General features: G+C 32.3%; 1 protein-coding gene and 1 long non-coding RNA gene across 3 annotated transcripts in view; both read left to right on the top strand.

Annotated features, from left to right (window-relative positions):
* The window catches only part of LOC145268218 (beta-alanine-activating enzyme-like), a 130,553-nt gene that overhangs the window by 7,425 nt on the left and 102,918 nt on the right, over positions 1 to 20,210 (top strand). Inside the window, exon 1 of one of the 2 annotated variants that reach the window (XM_080123520.1) lies at positions 3,038 to 3,143. The exons of the other annotated variant lie outside the window; for it this stretch is intronic. The gene's annotated coding sequence lies outside the window, so the exon portion shown is untranslated. Of the gene's footprint in view, positions 1 to 3,037; positions 3,144 to 20,210 lie in introns of those variants that run through there. 2 annotated transcript variants of the gene reach the window in all.
* On the top strand, positions 7,050 to 13,025 carry LOC145268217 (uncharacterized). The gene is made up of 2 exons (XR_013864860.1): positions 7,050 to 11,276; positions 11,421 to 13,025. It is a non-coding gene; the product is annotated as an uncharacterized LOC145268217 (long non-coding RNA).

Here is a 20,210-nt window from a genome sequence, read left to right as displayed (position 1 = left end):
ATAACATCCTGAGGTAATATAGTCGCCACATGGCAAAACTTTTCAGTCTGTCCTGATATCGTTTTCTGCCGAAAATATAAATCCAGCTGTGCGAAAAACAAAGCAGGGTTATTCCGTACATCCGTTGGAATCAGACTGAATGTGGGCGACACCATTTCACATTTATGATTTTTATTATTATTATTTATTTTTATCTTATTTATTTATTTATAGCGACAGTTAGCTAGATGACACCGTATAGTAGTAATAGTAGGGACAGAGCAAGAGGAAGACGAAGTGTGACGTAGTGTTCACATCAGCCAATCACGAGACTGGCGCCGCGTGCAAATTGAAGAAGACGCGGTCGGCCATATTTGTTGTGCAAGAAAAATGTGAATATCCCGATGAAAGGGTAACGATACTTGTATAAAATAAATCTCGGCACAAAAACGTAACTAGTCATTATTTTTTTATTTTTAACTTACGTACATAAATGTTTTGTTTATTTATTTTTAACCACTCTGACGCTGGGATTCATGTTACGGATTATTTTTATTTAAAAATAAACTTTAATTTTACGCATTTTCCTTTTGTTATTAAAACATAAAAAAACGTTGCTTTGCATATTCTATGTTGCTGGTTGGGGTCACCACTGTTGGTACGGGTTAGGTTCTTCCAAGTCCCAAAACTACCGACCAGCTTTAATAATTACTAAACGTACAACAAGTATAAACGACAAGAATTTATTAACAAACATGAAAACATGACAACACTGCAATTCAGAACATTAAGGTAAAAAGATTACTCACTTCAATAGTGGGGTTTACGGGAGGAGTGAGGACTGTATTCTAGAGTTGTACTCTGCCTGTCCAACATTGTCTTTTAGGAGAGGAACTTTTTGCGTCTGTGCCTCATGTGTACGGACTCTCCTCTTCTTTTCTCAAGGGACCTCACTCCTTACCCTACACCGGTAATCCGGTGCTCTTATTTATTCCCCTACACCCACTTCTGTGTATTCCTGTTGTTTGACATTAGCCATTACATGTCATATCTCCTCCTGTAACCCTTCTCTCTCTCTCTCTCTCACACACACACACAACTCCTTTTAATACATAAAAACATGAAAAAAATAATGGAAGGCAAAAAAAACAAAAAAAAACTACCTGACCGCTAAACACCAACTGCCCTCTCTTTTGAGTTGGTATGTGCATAAGTGATTATGATCAAATTGAAATCATACACTGTCCTTCTATTTTTTCTGTTCAAGATGCATATTTAAGTTCACATCAGCTTTGAAACTTTCATCAGTTTAACCAAAATATGTAACAAAATGCTGGCGGTCTTCTGCACCTTACTACAAACCAATCAGTCTCATTTGTGTCATGAGTTGTTTTAATATCTAATACACCAACAAGATGTCAGCCACCTTCGCAAATGCAATCCACTCGGTGACAACAATGTCACTGCACAGTCAACAGTTTACATGCTGAATGTAATATTCCACAGGATTAATGAATGTATTGGTGACGAGGAGATCGTTTATGAAAAGAAACTGGAATCTTAGAGAGATACCAGTTATTATAGGTGCCACAGAGCTTATGAAGAAGAACCTGAAGTCCTACCTAACTAATATTCTTGGTGAACCTAGTGCAAAAGAGATCCAGACAATTGTACTTAAGGGAACAAAGGGGATTCTAAAAAGAGCTCTCGGTTGGTTTCAATAAAAAGCAGAGCAATGTTGGCAGCTGGTTTGGTTGCCCCATACCCAGCGTTACAATCTTCAAAGGAAGAAAATGAAAAAAAACATTTGGTCTTGATATTAATAATCTCCCAAATGGCATTTGGGAGATTAATGATGAAGATAAGACAACCATCTATGGCAACACTTTGTAGAGCATTAAATGATGATCTTTCTTCCGATTTGGAGCAAATTGTGTAATGGGGGTAAAAGTGTCTGGTTATTTTAATTCATCTAAAACCAAGCTTCTCTTCAAACTTGGTTCCTCACTTTACCTCCAATGGATGGAGTTTGCCTGTCTTAATAAGCTGTTATCACTCTCTTTCACTCCAGACCTGAAGTGGAAAACTTACATTAGATCTGTTGCTTAGATCTTTGGAGAAATAGTTGGAACATTCTACTGTCACACTCATGTCATGCTGAAATGGAATACTGTTGCCACATCTGAGGGGGTGGCGTTCAAAGCACTCCTTCCTTCCTTGACAGTACAAAACTATCTTTGAAATCTAGTGGGGCGTATCCTCTTCACTTCCCTACAGCCTCTTTCTCAACCATAGGTAGTAGGGTATGTAATATAAGTAGATAAAGAAAAGGACTACTTTGCTCAGAACCCATATTTATGACAACTTCAAATGCCCATATCCCATATTAAATATTATATTTTATTAATGCACACAGGTTACAAATGAATTAGTAAGGCAAAATAAGTTGATTTTTTTCTAATTTTCCGACAATATTTCTTTAAAAATTATTTTTGTCAGTAATCATGATTACCAAATTCATTCAGCTGAAAAGGATTTCTTCTCCAAGAATGGATACTACACTTTGATCCCAGCCCAAAGATCAGGGTTCTTGTATTTTCACATGCCCTTTTGTCTAGGATCAAAGTAATTGTATTTGCTCCATTTTTACAAATAAATAATTCAAAGTATAGTATAATCCCAGGCATTATCCCCTTCCCTCTCCAGAAATGACAAATCTGCCCTGAGCAGAGAATCTTGATGAGATCGACCAAGATGCTCTTGTATCAGGAGCTCAATACCCCTCTATAAACTGACATTGTATCTATCTACCTTCCGCTCTGTGAGGGCAGATAAACAAAGTATCAGGGTAGGTTATCCAATACTGAGGAGTAAGTGTCCTTCGCTTGAAAATACAATGGAGAGGAAAGGGGGCTTTTCTTTTCTCTATCAAGTAGTAGTCACACGCACTGGCCATGCAACCCTAACCCTTTATTCTTTGTTTTACCTAAACCAACCAAAATCCGTGTATCTTTAACAACAAAAATGTATTATCTTCAAATAAATCATATTTTGCCTCAATGAATAAATAAAACACGGGCGGGGAGGAGGGTCTACAACAAAAAGGAGAAAATGTCCTAACTTTTCAAGTTACCCATTCTTCACTTATTTTTACTGCTTGCATCGTGAGTAGAAAAATAATAATTGTGTGTGCATTTGTGTTTTGTTTTCATCTCTAACTTTTATTATTTTTTATTTTGTTTTATATAACCGTACCTTACCAAGCGTTCTCTGGGAATGTTTTTTTTATATACTTGCACTTTTGTTTCATTTTTATTTTTTATTATATATTTTTGTCTTTTTTTGCTTTTTTACTGTGCCCTTTTTTTAATCGGTTTGTTTTATTTTAGCGAATTATTATTCTTAGTTAGGGTTGAAATTTAATCATTACGGTATCGTTTGGTCATTAAATTACTAATTAATTGACCCAAATTGTTATAAAACGTTGTTGTACCTATTTACAATGCCTCCCCACGGGACAAAATTAGACACCAGGGTCAATCTAGGTAAAAACTATTGTATGTATTTAGTTTCCAAACTTGTAATTAGATGGGAAGGTGATTGGAATTTTAAAGACTGTTTTTCTATTTGACAGTTTAAAGCCTTCCAAATTCCTTTCAAACTCCGAAGGGTCACACTATTTATTTACTTTTCAAGTATTAATGACGTTAAAATAGCTGACTTGTTTACAAAGAAACTGAAATGGATTCTGACGGAAATTAATTTCGTACTTAAGTTATTTTTGGTGCTTCTATACTTTATCGCCGAAACTGGAGACGCCATTTTATTTCGAGCACCTGTCGATTAGAATCAGAGGGAGAAATCAGTATTTTAAACTATGGTCGAATTTAGAAATAAATAACAAAAGTATTAAACTAGATAAACTTCCGGAAAGAACTATAAAAATAAAAAAAAAGTAAATAAAGAAAGTGAAAGAGAACATATAGCCGTAATTATTTAATTGGAAATGTTTCGATTTAATTAATGAAAACGGGAAAGTTTTTCATTTAATTTTAGGTTAATTTATTCTTTCTGGAAGCAATCGTTTTCCAGTTTAATTTTTTTGTTATTTATTTCAGGCTTCGCACATAGTTTAAAATACTGATTTCTCCCTTAAATTTTAACAGCAGGTGCGCGAAATAAAACGGCGTCTCCAATTTCGGCGATAAAGTATAGAATTACCTTATTTTTTAATAGAATTTTTACAAAACAAATCGTACTAGTATTCTATACTATTGCATTTTTCCCCCAATAAATAATTGATGAATAGTATTCATTGAATACTAAGCAAATAATTTTTTAAATTATTTTTTTTTTTAATCATCGGTTGTTCGCTAATATTATTTCTCAAGACTGATTTTATAGCTGAAGAGAAATCCCCAATTTTAAGCGAAAACTGCATTCTGCATTCTACAGGAGAGATTTCTTTTCTTTTATTTATATATATATATATATATATATATATATATATATATATATATATATATATATATATATATATATATATATATATATATATATATATAGTTTTTTTTGTTTGTTTGTTTTGTTTTTACTTTTGAAAACCTCCACTTGGAATAGGATAAGACAATTCGCGAAATTCTTAAAGTTATGCGTAACATTTGATTAAAGCAAAATGACCCCACTAAATTAATAGAACAACATAAAATAAAACATTAATTATCTGACCATTTATTGAATAAAAATATTTTTTCTAGGTTCTATAAAATAACTAGACTGGGTGTTCGGCGTTGCCCGGGTGTTAGGAGTGTGTTAGCAAAAAAAAAAAAAAAAAAAGTGGTAGTAGGTAGACAGGCTTGAACCAGTGAATGTGGAGAGAGGTGTTAAAAAAAAAATGGTAGTAGCGTTGGGAAGGAAATCAAAACAACAGTAGGCAGTCAGGATGAAGAGAGGTGTTAAAAAAAAAAAAAATGTGATAGCAGGCAGGCAGGCTCGAACCCGTGACGTGAAAGCGGAAAAGAAAGTGAAAGAAAATCTGATGTCTTAGCCAATGACGCGACCGGAAGTCAAAAAGCATTGAAATTTACCGAAGTCAATCCAACAGTAAGATAACTTGCTAAAATGTCGGCATAAAAAATCGACCCCTCCTTGTACAAAACAGCCGAGTTTAGGGTGAAGGAATTAATGTTTTTGGCCAATTTTTCGATATTTGTTGTCAGAGACGTCAAGTTTCAAAACGATACTGATCTCGTAAAAATCCGTCGCCTCTGTCGAAAGTTTTAGGCAGACATACAAACATACATACATTTAAACAAACAAGTGTGATTTATAGTATAGACTAGCCTCGGTGCCAAGCGTTGCCCAGGTGTTTGGAGGTGTGTGTTGAGCAAAAATAAAAAGTGGTAGTAGGCAGGCAGATATGCAGTAGCGAAGGAGGAAAATAACGTGAAAAACAGTGACGTTTTTGCCGTTACATCCATTACCAAACCGGAAGTGGCAACGGTTTAAATTAAGGCTAGTTAATCGAAAAAAGGGGATGATTTTCGAAAATATTTGGCGAAAATGGCGACCCCCCCCCTCCTTGTAGAAAATTGCCCATTTGAGGGTGAAGGAGTTAATGTTTTTAACCAGTTTTTCAATATTTGTCGAAGGGTCAAGCTTCAAAACGAGACCGATCTTGCGAAAATCCGTTGCGTCTGTCGAAAGTTTTAGGCAGACATACATGCATACAAACATACATACATTTAAACACAGGTGAAATTTATGTTAGAAATTAGAAATTCGAGTTCTCATCTATTTGTTGTCTCCCTATTTCTACTTTAGTGGGGTTTTTTTTTTTTTTGCTCACATACCTCTAATCCGAATGCATAGCAGTGGGCCGACATCAGTAAGCTTACGAAAGTAAAAACAAGGAGACAAAAAGTACATGAGAACCTTTTTTAAGTTAAACTATAATGTATAGGTGCCTTTAAAAAATTACTAAACCATTGTTTAGATAAAAGTAGGTAGGTTACTATTTTAAACTTATATAAATTATTGCGCAGTAAAGATAATTAAATTAAAACAAAAATTATTTTATTTCAAATTAATTCAAGTAAAAATTACATTTTTTACTTTATAACTAAATTAGAACAGCTATTTATTTTTATAGTATTTTCAAGCTAAATTCATTTTTTAGGATAATTTTGTTTCTTGAATTGTTAATTTGCTAGAATAATAGGTACCTCCAACGTGCACCACAGTTTTAACCTCCTCCTCCTCCATATGTAACACGATGTAACTGTAATTTAATTTAATATTATCATCCTAACTTTTTACCATTTAAAAGAGAAAGCTTCAAATAAATTGCTAATATTTTAAAAATATTTTACAGCATATAAAAATAATGAAAATGCAAGATAAAAATCGTGTTTACATTATCAACGTTTTAAAACAATATTCCTATGTAGTGACGTTTTTGAAGCCATAAACATACCCATGTTTTAAAAATCTAGCAAAAATCAAAGAATCGTCATTTCTTCCTGAAATTCTTTATATTTATTCATTATTAAATAAACTTACATAATAAAAGTAGGTTTCATTACATATATTAGAGAAATTTTTTTTAGGTGTTTCACCTCCTCCAATATAATACTAGTTATGAAAACTAAACAAAATAAATGTAGGTTAATAAAAATTTCAACAGATTTAAAAGATCAAATAATTTTTAAAAAATAGTTATTTTTATATATTTAAAATCTCGTTATTTATTTCACTTACCTTAATGTTGTAAATAAAATTGGACATAAAATCAATATTATTGTTAAAAAATTTTTTTAACTTTTTCTTGATAATTTCTTTTTTCTCGGTAATATAATTATTTAAATTACAACAAAAAACAGAATTCTATAAAATATATATATTTTTTTTAAGTGTTAAATATTAAATTCAAATATTACGTGATATAAAGTTTAAACAAAGATTTTTTTAAACGGGTTTCCAACAATAAAAAATATATTCATATAATAGAATATATGATTTTTGAAATAATAAAAATTGCAAATCCAAAATCGTCCGGAAAAAAATTCGTTTTGATTTTATTATTTAAATCTTGATCTTTGCTTTTTGTGCTTTCTTTCAAAAAAGTATGGAGGTCAGTAAGCAACATTATCTTTAGATACATATGTGCCAACAGAAGACATTAAAATTAATTTTATTTTATTATCTCTTGTCTGTATAGTTCGTTAATAAAAATCTATTTGTTGTGCAAAAGGTAAGTCTTATATTGTTTTTTATCCATAGCAAAGAAAAATTACTTTTATTAACCATTATAACACCAATGCCCATCCATAGAAATTGACACAAACACTCGAAAGGATGACGTTACTATTGTCTACAATGCTGATGTTTTACACAACGTTGTAGAGATACCTAGGGAATAACTTTTTACATTTAGTAATCAAATAAAAAAAATGGCATTTTTACTTAATTAAATAATTTGAAATAAGAAAAATGATTTTTATTTTAATTTAATTATTTTTACTGTGCAAAAGTTTTTGTCAGTTGAAATAGGTTTTAAAAAAACATTGTTAATGACCGTTTTGGTAAAAAAAAAAAAATAATTAAAAAATTGGCACTTGTGGACTACTCGGACAGATTCACATTTTTTTTTTTTGGGGGGGGGGGGTCAGTTTAGACATGGGAAGAGTGTATAGCAGGAGCAGACAATAAATGCAATTTAATAGTTCCGTAAGGATTTTCCGAAAATGGCCGTACCAACCAAGCATCAAATTTTTAACTGTTTACTAGGAAAAAAAACGATAGATTTTTTACAGTCTCAAAGACTTATCTTCGTCTGAAACATGTACCTGTTGCAGAGCAGATAACGCATAATCGTTTTATTAAAACATTTTTAAAAATGTATACTTTGTTAAAACACACACACACACACACACACACACACATACACAAAAACAACAAAAAAACTCAGTTTCTTATGTTTATTTTAATTCCAAAAATGTGTTACAAAATCTATGTTCATGTTTTATTAAAAATAAAAAAAGTTAATTTTGTTTAAATATTAACTCTATTTTATGTTATTTTTATATTTATTTTTAAAAAATATATACACACATTAAAAAAGAAGACCTGCATTTATTTTCTATTCGGTCTTGAAATTGCATTTGTCTGCCCCTGTTATGCACTCTCGCCATATCCCAACTAAAAACTAAAAAAGTAATTTCGTCTGAGTACTGCATAAGTGCCAAAAAGGCCACTAATGTTGCCCCACTGCTACGAATTTGGAATAATAGCATATGAGCAAGAAAAAACAAATATAAAAAAGGAAGACAGCAAGTACATGAGAACCGAGATTTGAAATAAATTTTTCTGAAATGAATGAAGACAGTTATCGTTATGAGAATGTATGATAAAAAAAAACTTTAGTGCATATTTACACTTTAAAAAATACAGAAAAATCTTTACTCATCATGGAATAAATATCCCATATTCCAAAAATCATGTAAATTAATCAAGTAGTTTTCTTTTCAATAGAGTGAATCAAATTTTACGATTTTTAGTGAATAATAATAAAATAGCTTGAACCGTAAATCTCGGTAGTTGAATAGAGTTGTCGGCCTTGGAATTTTTAACACTTTTGAAAACAATATGGCTCTCCTCCTTTCCTCATAAAATTTGATTTTCTTATTTTAAAAAAGTACTTGATCAAATTACATGATTTGTTCTGTGACAAGTATCTACTGTATGAAGGTTTGTGTATTTTTGTCTTCTATAATATAAATCTCACCTGTTTGTTTAAATGTATGGATGTATGTTTGTATGTCTGCATAAAACTTTCAATAAAAGTTAAATGACGGATTTTCACAAGATCGGTATCGTTTTGAAGCTCAACCTTTTGGACGACAAATATCGAAAAATTGGTTAAAAACATTAACTCTTTCACCCTCAATTGGGCACTTTTCTACAGAGAGGGGGTCGCTTTTTTCACTGATATTTTCTTAAGTCATCATCTCCTTTCGATTGACTAGCCTTAATTTAAACCTATTTCACTTCCGGTTTGGCGATGGATGCAACAGCAAAGACGTCACTTCTTTTTTCACATTCTTTTCCTCCTCCGTGGTACAGGGTCGAGCCTGCCTGCCTATTACCACTTCTTTTTTTTTTTTTGCTGAACACACACTTTCAAACACCCGGGCAACGATGTAGTTTTGGTTTTAGATAGGTGTTATCTCAATATTGGGCCGGTGTGTGCGAGTTGTATGTCTAATTGTTCTTTGTGAATGGCCTTACGTATGGCTGTTGTTATCCGAATCAAGGAACACATTACTACCAAGACCTTCTCTTATTATAAGTACATATCCCATACCCACAACCCCAATAAAAATATAATTGCTAAAATGCTAGCAACTGAGAGAGACCAAGCAAACCTAAGAATAAAAAAATTGTTACTGATAGAAAAATTAAAACTAGAAATTAACAATAGGCCAGAGATAGTGATAATCCTCCTTATACAACCACACACAAATTAATTATCTCCCTTAAACAGATTTCCAGACTTGCTTTCCTTGGATTAAATTTAAAAAATGACAGAATTACCTCCCTTAACAATTAATATAATTTTACAAAATATTCAAAACAAATATATATATAACGCCCAAATCAAAATGAAAACAATAGCATAGAGAGTTGATCTATATTTCTTACCTTTTGATAATGCCCCGAAAATATTTGAAGAATATACCATCTACAGTCAAGATAAATAAAGATTATTGAACGCTTTGAATTGTTTACCATAATTTCTGCACTGATAAGCCTTCAAACACAACTTTTTATCCAATAAATAATGCTTCAAGCAAACTACGACATACTTCTCAAATATTATGTATGTTTTTTTTTCTTTAAGATTATTACAAATAAAACATACACTGATACTATGCAAGTCAAATGACCATGTGATGTGTCACTGGAACCCACATTATAGACACAAGTAAGAATGGAGTATTGTGCAGGCCAGACTGTACACAAGCAGTTACTGAAATTGAAAACATTGCCTCCTTAGCAGAGGAAATGAAGCAACCAGAACAACAACTTGAATTTAAAACTCATCAAACCTAAGTGCTAGAACATCAAGAGATAAAAACATTGAAACACACAGCAAGAAAGATTTTCAGTGGACATGAAAAAATTGCCAAAACAAAGAAAATCTAGTCAACCATTCAGGAGGGAAATAAAAATTGTAGTGATAAAGAAAGAAAAAAAAATTAAGAAATACGTGGATAAAAGCAGCTGCAGGAGAAAAAGTTTGACTGTAGCAAAATATGAAGATGTGAAGAGAAGGTTTAAGGAAAGTCGAAAGAACAAAGAAGGAGAAAAAGTTTGACTGTAGCAACATATGAAGATGTGAAGAGAAGGTTTAAGGAAAGGCAAAAGAACAAAGAAGGAGAAAAAGTTTGACTGTAGCAACATATGAAGATGTGAAGAGAAGGTTTAAGGAAAGGCAAAAGAACAAAGAAGGAGAAAAAGTTTGACTGTAGCAACATATGAAGATGTGAAGAGAAGGTTTAAGGAAAGGCAAAAGAACAAAGAAGGAGAAAAAGTTTGACTGTAGCAACATATGAAGATGTGAAGAGAAGGTTTAAGGAAAGGCAAAAGAACAAAGAAGGAGAAAAAGTTTGACTGTAGCAACATATGAAGATGTGAAGAGAAGGTTTAAGGAAAGTCGAAAGAACAAAGAAGGAGAAAAAGTTGGACTGTAACAACATATGAAGATGTGAAGAGAAGGTTTAAAGAAAGTCGAAAGAACAAGGAAGGTAAAAAAGTTGGACTGTAACAACATATGAAGATGTGAAGAGAAGGTTTAAGGAAAGTCGAAAGAACAAGGAAGGAGGAAAAGTTTGACTGTAACAACATATGAAGATGTGAAGAGAAGGTTTAAGGAAAGTCGAAAGAACAAGGAAGGAGGAAAAGTTGGACTGTAACAACATATGAAGATGTGAAGAGAAGGTTTAAGGAAAGTCGAAAGAACAAGGAAGGAGAAAAAGTTGGACTGTAACAACATATGAAGATGTGAAGAGAAGGTTTAAGGAAAGTCGAAAGAACAAGGAAGGAGGAAAAGTTGGACTGTAACAACATATGAAGATGTGAAGAGAAGGTTTAAGGAAAGTCGAAAGAACAAGGAAGGAGGAAAAGTTTGACTGAAGCAACATATGAAGATGTGAAGAGAAGGTTTAAAGAAAGTCAAAGGAACAAAGAAGGAGAAAAAGTTTGACTGTAGCAACATATGAAGATGTGAAGAGAAGGTTTAAAGAAAGTCAAAAGAACAAAGAAGGAGAAAAAGTTTGACTGAAGCAACATATGAAGATGTTAAGAGAAAGTTTAAAGAAAGTCAAAAGAACAAAGAAGGAGAAAAAGTTTGTAGCAACATATGAAGATGTGAAGAAAAGGTTTAAGGAAAGTCGAAAGAACAAAGAAGGAGGAAAAGTTTGACTGAAGCAACATATGAAGATGTGAAGAGAAGGTTTAAAGAAAGTCAAAAGAACAAAGAAGGAGGAAAAGTTTGACTGAAGCAACATATGAAGATGTGAAGAGAAGGTTTAAAGAAAGTAGAAAGAACAAAGAAGGAGAAAAAGTTTGACTGAAGCAACATATGAAGATGTGAAGAGAAGGTTTAAAGAAAGTCGAAAAAACAAAGAAGGAGGAAAAGTTTGACTGTAGCAACCATATGAAGATGTGAAGAGAAGGTTTAAGGAAAGTCGAAAGAACACAGAAGGAGAAAAAGTTTGACTGTAGCAACATATGAAGATGTGAAGAGAAGGTTTAAGGAAAGTCGAAAGAACAAAGAAGGAAAAAAGTTTGACTGTAGCAACATATGAAGATGTGAAGAGAAGGTTTAAGGAAAGTCGAAAGAACAAAGAAGGAGAAAAAGTTTGACTGTAGCAACATATGAAGATGTGAAAAGAAGGTTTAAGGAAAGTCGAAAGAACAAAGAAGGAGGAAAAGTTTGACTGCAGCAACATATGAAGATGTGAAGAGAAGGTTTAAGGAAAGTCGAAAGAACAAAGAAGGAGGAAAAGTTTGACTGTAGCAACATATGAAGATGTGAAGAGAAGGTTTAAGGAAAGTCGAAAGAACAAGGAAGGAGGAAAAGTTTGACTGTAGCAACATATGAAGATGTGAAGAGAAGGTTTAAGGAAAGTCGAAAGAACAAAGAAGGAGGAAAAGTTTGACTGTAGCAACCATATGAAGATGTGAAGAGAAGGTTTAAACAAAGTCGATAGAACAAAGAAGGGAAAAAAGTTTGGCTGTAGCAACATATGAAGATGTGAAGAGAAGGTTTAAGGAAAGTCGAAAGAACACAGAAGGAGAAAAAGTTTGGCTGTAGCAACATATGAAGATGTGAAGAGATGGTTTAAGGAAAGTCGAAAGAACCAAGAAGGAGGAAAAGTTTGACTGTATCAACATATGAAGATGTGAAGAGAAGGTTTAAAGAAAGTCAAAAGAACAAAGAAGGAGAAAAAGTTTGACTGTAGCAACCATATGAAGATGTGAAGAGAAGGTTTAAGGATGAAATAAGGAAAGTCGAAAGAACAAAGAAGGAGGAAAAGTTTGACTGTAGCAACATATGAAGATGTGAAGAAAAGGTTTAAGGAAAGTCGAAAGAACAAAGAAGGAGGAAAAGTTTGACTGTAGCAACCATATGAAGATGTGAAGAGAAGGTTTAAACAAAGTCGATAGAACAAAGAAGGGAAAAAAGTTTGGCTGTAGCAACATATGAAGATGTGAAGAGAAGGTTTAAGGAAAGTCGAAAGAACACAGAAGGAGAAAAAGTTTGGCTGTAGCAACATATGAAGATGTGAAGAGATGGTTTAAGGAAAGTCGAAAGAACCAAGAAGGAGGAAAAGTTTGACTGTATCAACATATGAAGATGTGAAGAGAAGGTTTAAAGAAAGTCAAAAGAACAAAGAAGGAGAAAAAGTTTGACTGTAGCAACCATATGAAGATGTGAAGAGAAGGTTTAAGGATGAAATAAGGAAAGTCGAAAGAACAAAGAAGGAGGAAAAGAAGAGTGTAGAAAACTCATACAAGTTTGCAAAGGATTCTTTCATGGAGAGAAAGAGTGGAAAGTTGGGATGTTTTAAAGAACTTGGGACCATCTGCAAACAATATATTGCAAAGAAAACAGAAAAAGATTTACTCTTGACACGAGGTGTAAGAAAAGCAACAGGTGTCGCTTTTTATGTAAGCGATATCAGATATCAAGAAAAGAGAAGATGACTTTATTAGAAAGGCAGGAGCTAAGAGTTCACCAGGCAATTATGGTGTCAGACTGCGAATACCTTCAATCAAGGCTTTTTCAGTACAATCATAGTGTGGATATGCATGTGTAAGTAATATATGTATGTGAGTCTTTGCCTGCACTGCATTGTGTATGTGTTTGCAATTCGTTTCTGTTTGCCTGACTCTTATTGTATAAAAATGTGTTCATAAGATGAAGAAAGCTTGTATGTGAGTCATTGAAATGTTCATTTGTGACTCGTCTCCTCTGGTCAAAAACACGGGGAAGGGTTGTGAATATGTTGTTGGGTCCTGTTTGAGGTACAGTCGGTAGATGTTATATGGGGAAAATCTTGTTTGGTTACTGTATTTATGGGAGTTTCTAAGTTGGCATTGACTATGTAATAACTTTGACATAGACTCGTTAATTTGGAGGTTTGAAACGATTTTCATTGGTTGAAACTACTTTGAGTTAACATGTTACTCTGAAAACTTGCTTTTGAGAGCATCAAAGTAACTGAATCCAAACAAAGCGAAGAAGGAAAGAAGGTAGCAGTTAGAACCATTTGCCTTTTAGCTTTCATGAAAATCACTTCACAATTCAATACATGATACAGAGACACATTAAATGACAGAAGACAATGTGTAGAAAGCCAACAGCAAATAGGAAGAATTAAAGGTAATTGATAAGACCTGGAAAATACAAAATGCCTGCATTTTGCTCTCTACCCTCGAATAATGTGGCCATTGCAGATGTATTGACCCAAGCACAGTGGATCGAACAATCATGTGGAGTATGCATAAGGAATTGGTTGGGATTACCAAGAATGTTGAACAACTCAACATTATTTGGAAAAGAAAGAGTTGAAGCAGTCGATTGCATCAATTGTTGAGAAGTACAAGGTGTCAAAAGTAAGCATAACCATGATGCTCCATTTCTCTCATGATCAAGAGATTAAAGATGATCAAGAGATTAAAGATGATCCACCTGAAATATAAAGTGGGAAGAAGTGGAAAGCAAAAGAAACAGCCGACACAGCTATTAAAATCTTAGAGCATGTGGATAGTGTTAGTACTGTACAAGTGAAGAACTAGCTATGCAGAATTTTAGACCTTTTTGCAGGAGACAAAGATTCTGTCGTCAGTGTCATAAGGAGTGAAGAACAAAGAAAAAAATATCTACACCTGGTGTAATGTCATCAGCAAGGTCAGTGTGTTTGGTGGGAAGAGTTTCTGGTGATAGGAACATTGGATGGAAAGAGATCTGAGCTTGGGAGCAAGCAAGAACTTTGTTCCTAATAAAATTTACTTACAATAGAATGCTTTCCCAGTGAATCTTGTATGATGGAGGATAGACAATGATAAATGTAGATATGGTGTAAGAGACACTTGCAGACATATTTTGTCCAACAGTGACTTAACATTATATCGTGGAGGTATGACCAAGTCTTGAAAGTAAAGAAAATGTTATCAGAGTTTAACAAAGAAGAACTACCAAAAATAAAGAAGATTAAGAAGATAAACTTTCACAGAGCTGGAACAACATGCACGGCGAAAGCTCATACAGTTAACTGATGAAAGATGGCAAAGAAAATGGAACTTGCCAGTAGACCTCCAGAATACCCTGATCTTCCCACTTGTCCTTACACAGCAGAAATTGTAATGTAGAGTGTGGAAAAGAAACTTAGAATACTGTTGTAGCTGGCCATACCCAAGGAGGATAATTTTGCAATTGCAGAAATGGGAAAGGTGAGAGATATGATGACCGAGTGCCAAAACAAAAGGATAAAATGTGGAATATTAGGTTGATAAGAAAGTTTTTGCGGAATTTTAATTTTGATCTCAAATGATGTATTTTCAAGTAAGTTTTCATCATAATACCTTTACTTTATATATCATTTTAAAGAGCGTTTTTTAATCGTTTTAAAACCATTGTTTTCTTTTCAGAACCTTGAATACAAGATGAAAAAAAGCAAATTCGCACAATTTTCTTATTTAAAAAAGCAATTCATACCAGTACCACTACCAATATGTCTCCTGATATTGGAGCTGGGTAGGGGAGTTACCAATTCTAAAGATGCAATACAGGATTAGGGTTCAAAAGTGTAAAGTATTTTATCCTAATTATCATAATATTTTATCTGATAGCAAAGCTGTAAACTGTTGTGCATACGTATTACTTTATCTTTTCTTTTATTTGTAAAAACATTTTTTTTTAATACAAAGCAAGAAAGTTTTCCACATAAAAAATCGTATTTGATAATAAATTTTTGATTCATTTATTATATGCATTCGGATGTGTTCTTTGCATTTATATTTTGATTTCTCAAACAGTTCCAAACTTTGCTTCATATTTCTTTCTTTTTTTTTTCTTTTTTGTTTTTTGCATTAATCACAGCTCTTAATGTATCCCAAGTTCCCATTTATTTGCCTCCCTACAAGGAAAGGATTCGACACAAGGTCGGTTTTTAATGTGAGGACTGAGAAGAGAAAAGATAAAACATATACAATATATTAACATTAATTTTAGTTTGGAACAAAATAAAAATAAATCAAAAATGTAAAAAAGGATAAAAGTTTTCAGAACAGATGTAAAAAAAAAAAAGATGCACTCGTTTTAATTTTTTTTTATATTCAGAGTACACCATTTTTCAAATATTTGTGCTTAATTGGTTAATTTGAGTCACGTGAGACAAATCCTTGATTGTGATTGGTGAAGAGTTTTAAAGAGCATAAAAAGTATCGGCACCAATCATACTGCTTGCAACATTAAAATTGAGTTGATCAGACTGGTGTTCAGCTATCTCTCAAAGGAGATGAAGGCTACATGCTCAGGTTCAGTTCCCTGCATGGAAGCTGAGAGTATTGGGGGAAATATCCTTTAAAAGATGCGCTTTGAATTTTAGGAGTACATCAATTATCAATCAAGATTTTCTTTGGTTTCTAAAATGTGTCAAATTTACCTCAAACACGATGTATATACTTATGTTCAGTGATGAAAGAGCATATAAAAGTGTTTTTTTGGTTTTCTTTTTACATAGGCATCACCACTTATCAAGGCCAAGAGGCCACTCGAGAATAAGGGTTAAAGAGTGTACAGTAGAAAGTGGACAATATAGTAATCGTTAGTAATGGAAATTCGGTAAATTTGTTTACTTATATGGAACGGTTCATCAAAAACTTGTTTATGTTACACTTGAAGACAACCATATTGTAGTCAGCTGGAAAGCAGGAAAACAGAAGACAATTCTACAGGCGTGCAGTCCTAAGAAAGAAGCTTTGTTCATGGAATCTACGTTTAGGTTTAGGCACTGATAACAAGTGGGGGGAATTATTGATATTTATATATTTACATATATATATACATTTATTTAAATATATATATATATATACTAGCTGTACCCTGCCACGCGTTGCTGTGGCTAAATTTTGTGTAATGGAAAATTCTAATAAAAAGAGAAAATGCATGTTTCTTATATTCTTAGTACAGCAATCCACTCCAAAAAGTTTTAAAAAAAAAAAAAAAAAAAAAGGCGAAAATGAAAAAAAATATGGTACTCTTGCAGAATTGGATCCGGATCTTCGGGAGTTACCATCAATCATGGCTTGGGTTCGACCAACAATCAGTGGATAAAGCCGAAAGTTGCTACACCATTGAAACGCTAAATAGTTTTCTTTTTTATTGTATTCAAAAATGTGAATTTTTAATTAATATTTGGGTAAGGGGGGGGGTGTTACTATACACAGATTCGAAAAAATTCTTCAAAAACGAATAAATGAAAGCAAAGGTAATGTAAATTACGTTTCTATCTAACTGGATAATTTTTTAGTGTTTTTATTTAATGTAAAATCTTTAATCAGCTGAAAAACGCAGTGTTTATCTATGTATTTGAAAAAGGCGAATGGTCGCGGACTCTGTTGAATACGTTAAGTTTGGGAAAATCAGTTAAAAACTATACAAAACAATGTCAGACACCTACTGATTATATGTTATTGTGACATAGGCTGACATATTCGGTGGGTTTCTGATAGTATTTTGTATAGTTTTTTAGTTTTAAATCATTTTCTCAAACTTAACATCATCAACAGTGTCAATCACCGTTTGTATTTTTCAAATACACTGATAAACACTGTTCTTCGAGCTGACTAAACATTATAGTAAATAAAACGGGTTTGTATTACTAAACACAGAAACGAAAAAGTTGTTGAAAAATAAATATAGTAAATAAATGTTATCAAAGGTAAGATAAGTTACTTTTCTACCTAACTGGATAAGATTTTAGTGTTTTTATTTAGTGTAAAATGTTTAATCGGTTTGAAAAAATGTAGTGTTTATCTGTATATTTGAAAAATACAAATGGCGGCAGACTGTTGAACACATTAACTTTGGGAAAATGAGTTAAAACTAAAAAAACTATACAAAATACTGTCAGAAACTCACTCAATATATGTTACTGTGACATAGGCAGACATGTATTCAGTGGTTTTTAACAGTATTTTGTATAGTTTTTTTTAGTTTTAACTCATTTTCCCAAACTTAATGTGTTAACACAGTCTGCCGCCATTTGTAATTTTCAAATATAACAGTAAACGCAGTGTTTTTTCAACCGAATAAAAACTTTGCATTAAAAAAAAAAAAAATTATCCATTTCAGTGATAAAGTAACATATCTTGCCTTTGATAATATTTGTTAATAAGGTCACATGAGTCAATTAATGGGTGCTAATGCACTTACTGATCCGCGCTATTTTTTTAAATCGTATTTCCAAGCTTAAAGTTTTATGTTTTTTTGGTATTTTTTTTAGATTAGGTCCACCTCCACAATTTTCTTTTAAATGACGACTTTTAAAGGTTTCCGACTATACTGAATACAGAAATCGCATTGAAATTTTGCAGAAATAAGTAGTTATCGAGATATAGATAGTTTTATGCATTGTATTCTTTGGTGGCCATCTTTGTTACGCGCATAGATTTGTTTATGACGCGCGCAAGCGTGTAAAAAAGACGGCTGCCAGAGATTACAATGCATTATACAAATTTTTAATATCTTGATAACTACTTATTTCTGCAAAATTTCAATGCGATTTCCGTATTCAGCATAGTCGGAAACCGTCAAAAGTCGTCATTTAAAAGAAAATTGTGGAGGTGGACCTAATCTAAAAATTTACCATTTTTTTTTCATTCTATTGTAAGGTTAAAGTACAGAATAGATACAAAACACCCTCTTCTCCCAATGTTAAGAATGCTTTTTTTAAATAATAACGTTATTATTTCAGCACGGATCAATAAGTGCACGAGTACCCAATTTCTTTATAAGCATTCATATTTTCTTATATAAAAACAACTTCTGTAAAAAAAAAAGAAAAAACGTGCACTTTCAATTTTTGTTAAAAAAGGTTTTCTTTAAAAAAAAAAAAATACGGTAAAAAAAGCAAAGAACAAAACGTTAATCGGTATTCATGCAGAGAGTGTTCCTTGCTGAAATAATAACGTTATTATTTAAAAAGCCATTCTTAACATAGGGAGGGTGTTTTGTACCTATTCTGTACTTCAACCTTACAATTGAATAAAAAACATATAAAACTTTAATTAAACGTGGAAATGCGATTTAAAAAATAGCGTAGATCACTCTCTGCATCAGCACCGAAAGTACAGAATAGTTAGAAAACATCCTCCCTCCCCATGTTAAGAATGGCTTTCTAAATAATGTTAATGATTCAGTACTGTTCCTTGTCTGCTTAAGTTTAACTTTTGTTTATTAAATTTTTAGGTGAAAGTCCAGAATAGTTGCAAAACACCCCTATTCCCATGTTAAGAATGGCTTTCTAAATAATAACGTCATTATTTCAGCGGGGTAGCTTCTCTGCATAAGTACCATGTTTTGTTTTTAAATTGTTAGGTGAAAGGACAGAATAGTTACAAAATACCATCCCCATGTTAAGAATGTCTTTCTAAATAACATTATTTCAGCACGGTATTTTCTATGCATACGTACTATCTATTTTTGTTTATTAAATTGTTAGGTGAAAGTATAGAATAGATGCAAAACTCCCTCCCCATGTTAAGAATAGCTTTCTAAATAACGGTATTATTTCAGTACAGTACCTTCTCTGCATAAGTACTATCTTTTGTTTATTAAATTGTTAGGTGAAAATATAAAATAGTTACAGAGCACTCTCCCTTTCCCATGTTAAGAATGGCTTTCTTAATAGAGTTATTTCAGCACGGTATCTTCTCTGCATAAGTACCATCTTTTGTTTATTAAATTGTTAGGTGAAAGTATAGAATAGTAACAAAACGTCCTCCCCATGTTAAGAATGGTTTTCTAAATAACGTTATTATTCTATTATTATATTATTATGGTACTTTCTCTGCATAAGTACCATGTTTTGTTTATTAAATTGTTAGGTGAAAGTACAGTACTCATGCAGAGAGTGATCCGTGTTGTAATAATAACGTTAATATTTAAAAAGCCATTCTTAACATGGGGAGGGGAGGCGAGGGTGTATTTTAACCTTACAATTGAATAAAAAAACATATAATAAAACTTTAATTAAACCTAGAAATACAATTTAAAAAATACCGCGGACCACTCTTTACATTAGCACCAAAAAAAAAAACTGTACTTTTACCAACCAATCTTATATCGCAAAATAGAAAAAAAACTCAAAAAGTAAGCGACACATTTTTTTTTTACCATAAAAAATTGTGTAAATTACAAAATTTGGAAGATAAACAAATGAATTATGTTTTTTTTGTTTTGTTTTTTTACTTATCGAGTAAACAGAAAATGAAATCTACTTCGTTTCGTGAATTCGTGGCTGTGAAATGAATCAAACCGGAAGTTCAATTTTATCAACAAAGCAGGTTCGCACTAACGGTTACAAAAATATATTTATTTTATTTAATATTTTAATAATTCACAAGGTAAATTTATTTTAATAACATAAAAACATCCC

This window comes from Euprymna scolopes, chromosome 43 (genome assembly GCF_053919585.1).
Source record: "Euprymna scolopes isolate OS-2025 chromosome 43, ASM5391958v1, whole genome shotgun sequence".
Classification (NCBI taxonomy): domain Eukaryota; kingdom Metazoa; phylum Mollusca; class Cephalopoda; order Sepiida; family Sepiolidae; genus Euprymna; species Euprymna scolopes.
This window is presented reverse-complemented; position numbering and strand designations above follow the sequence as displayed.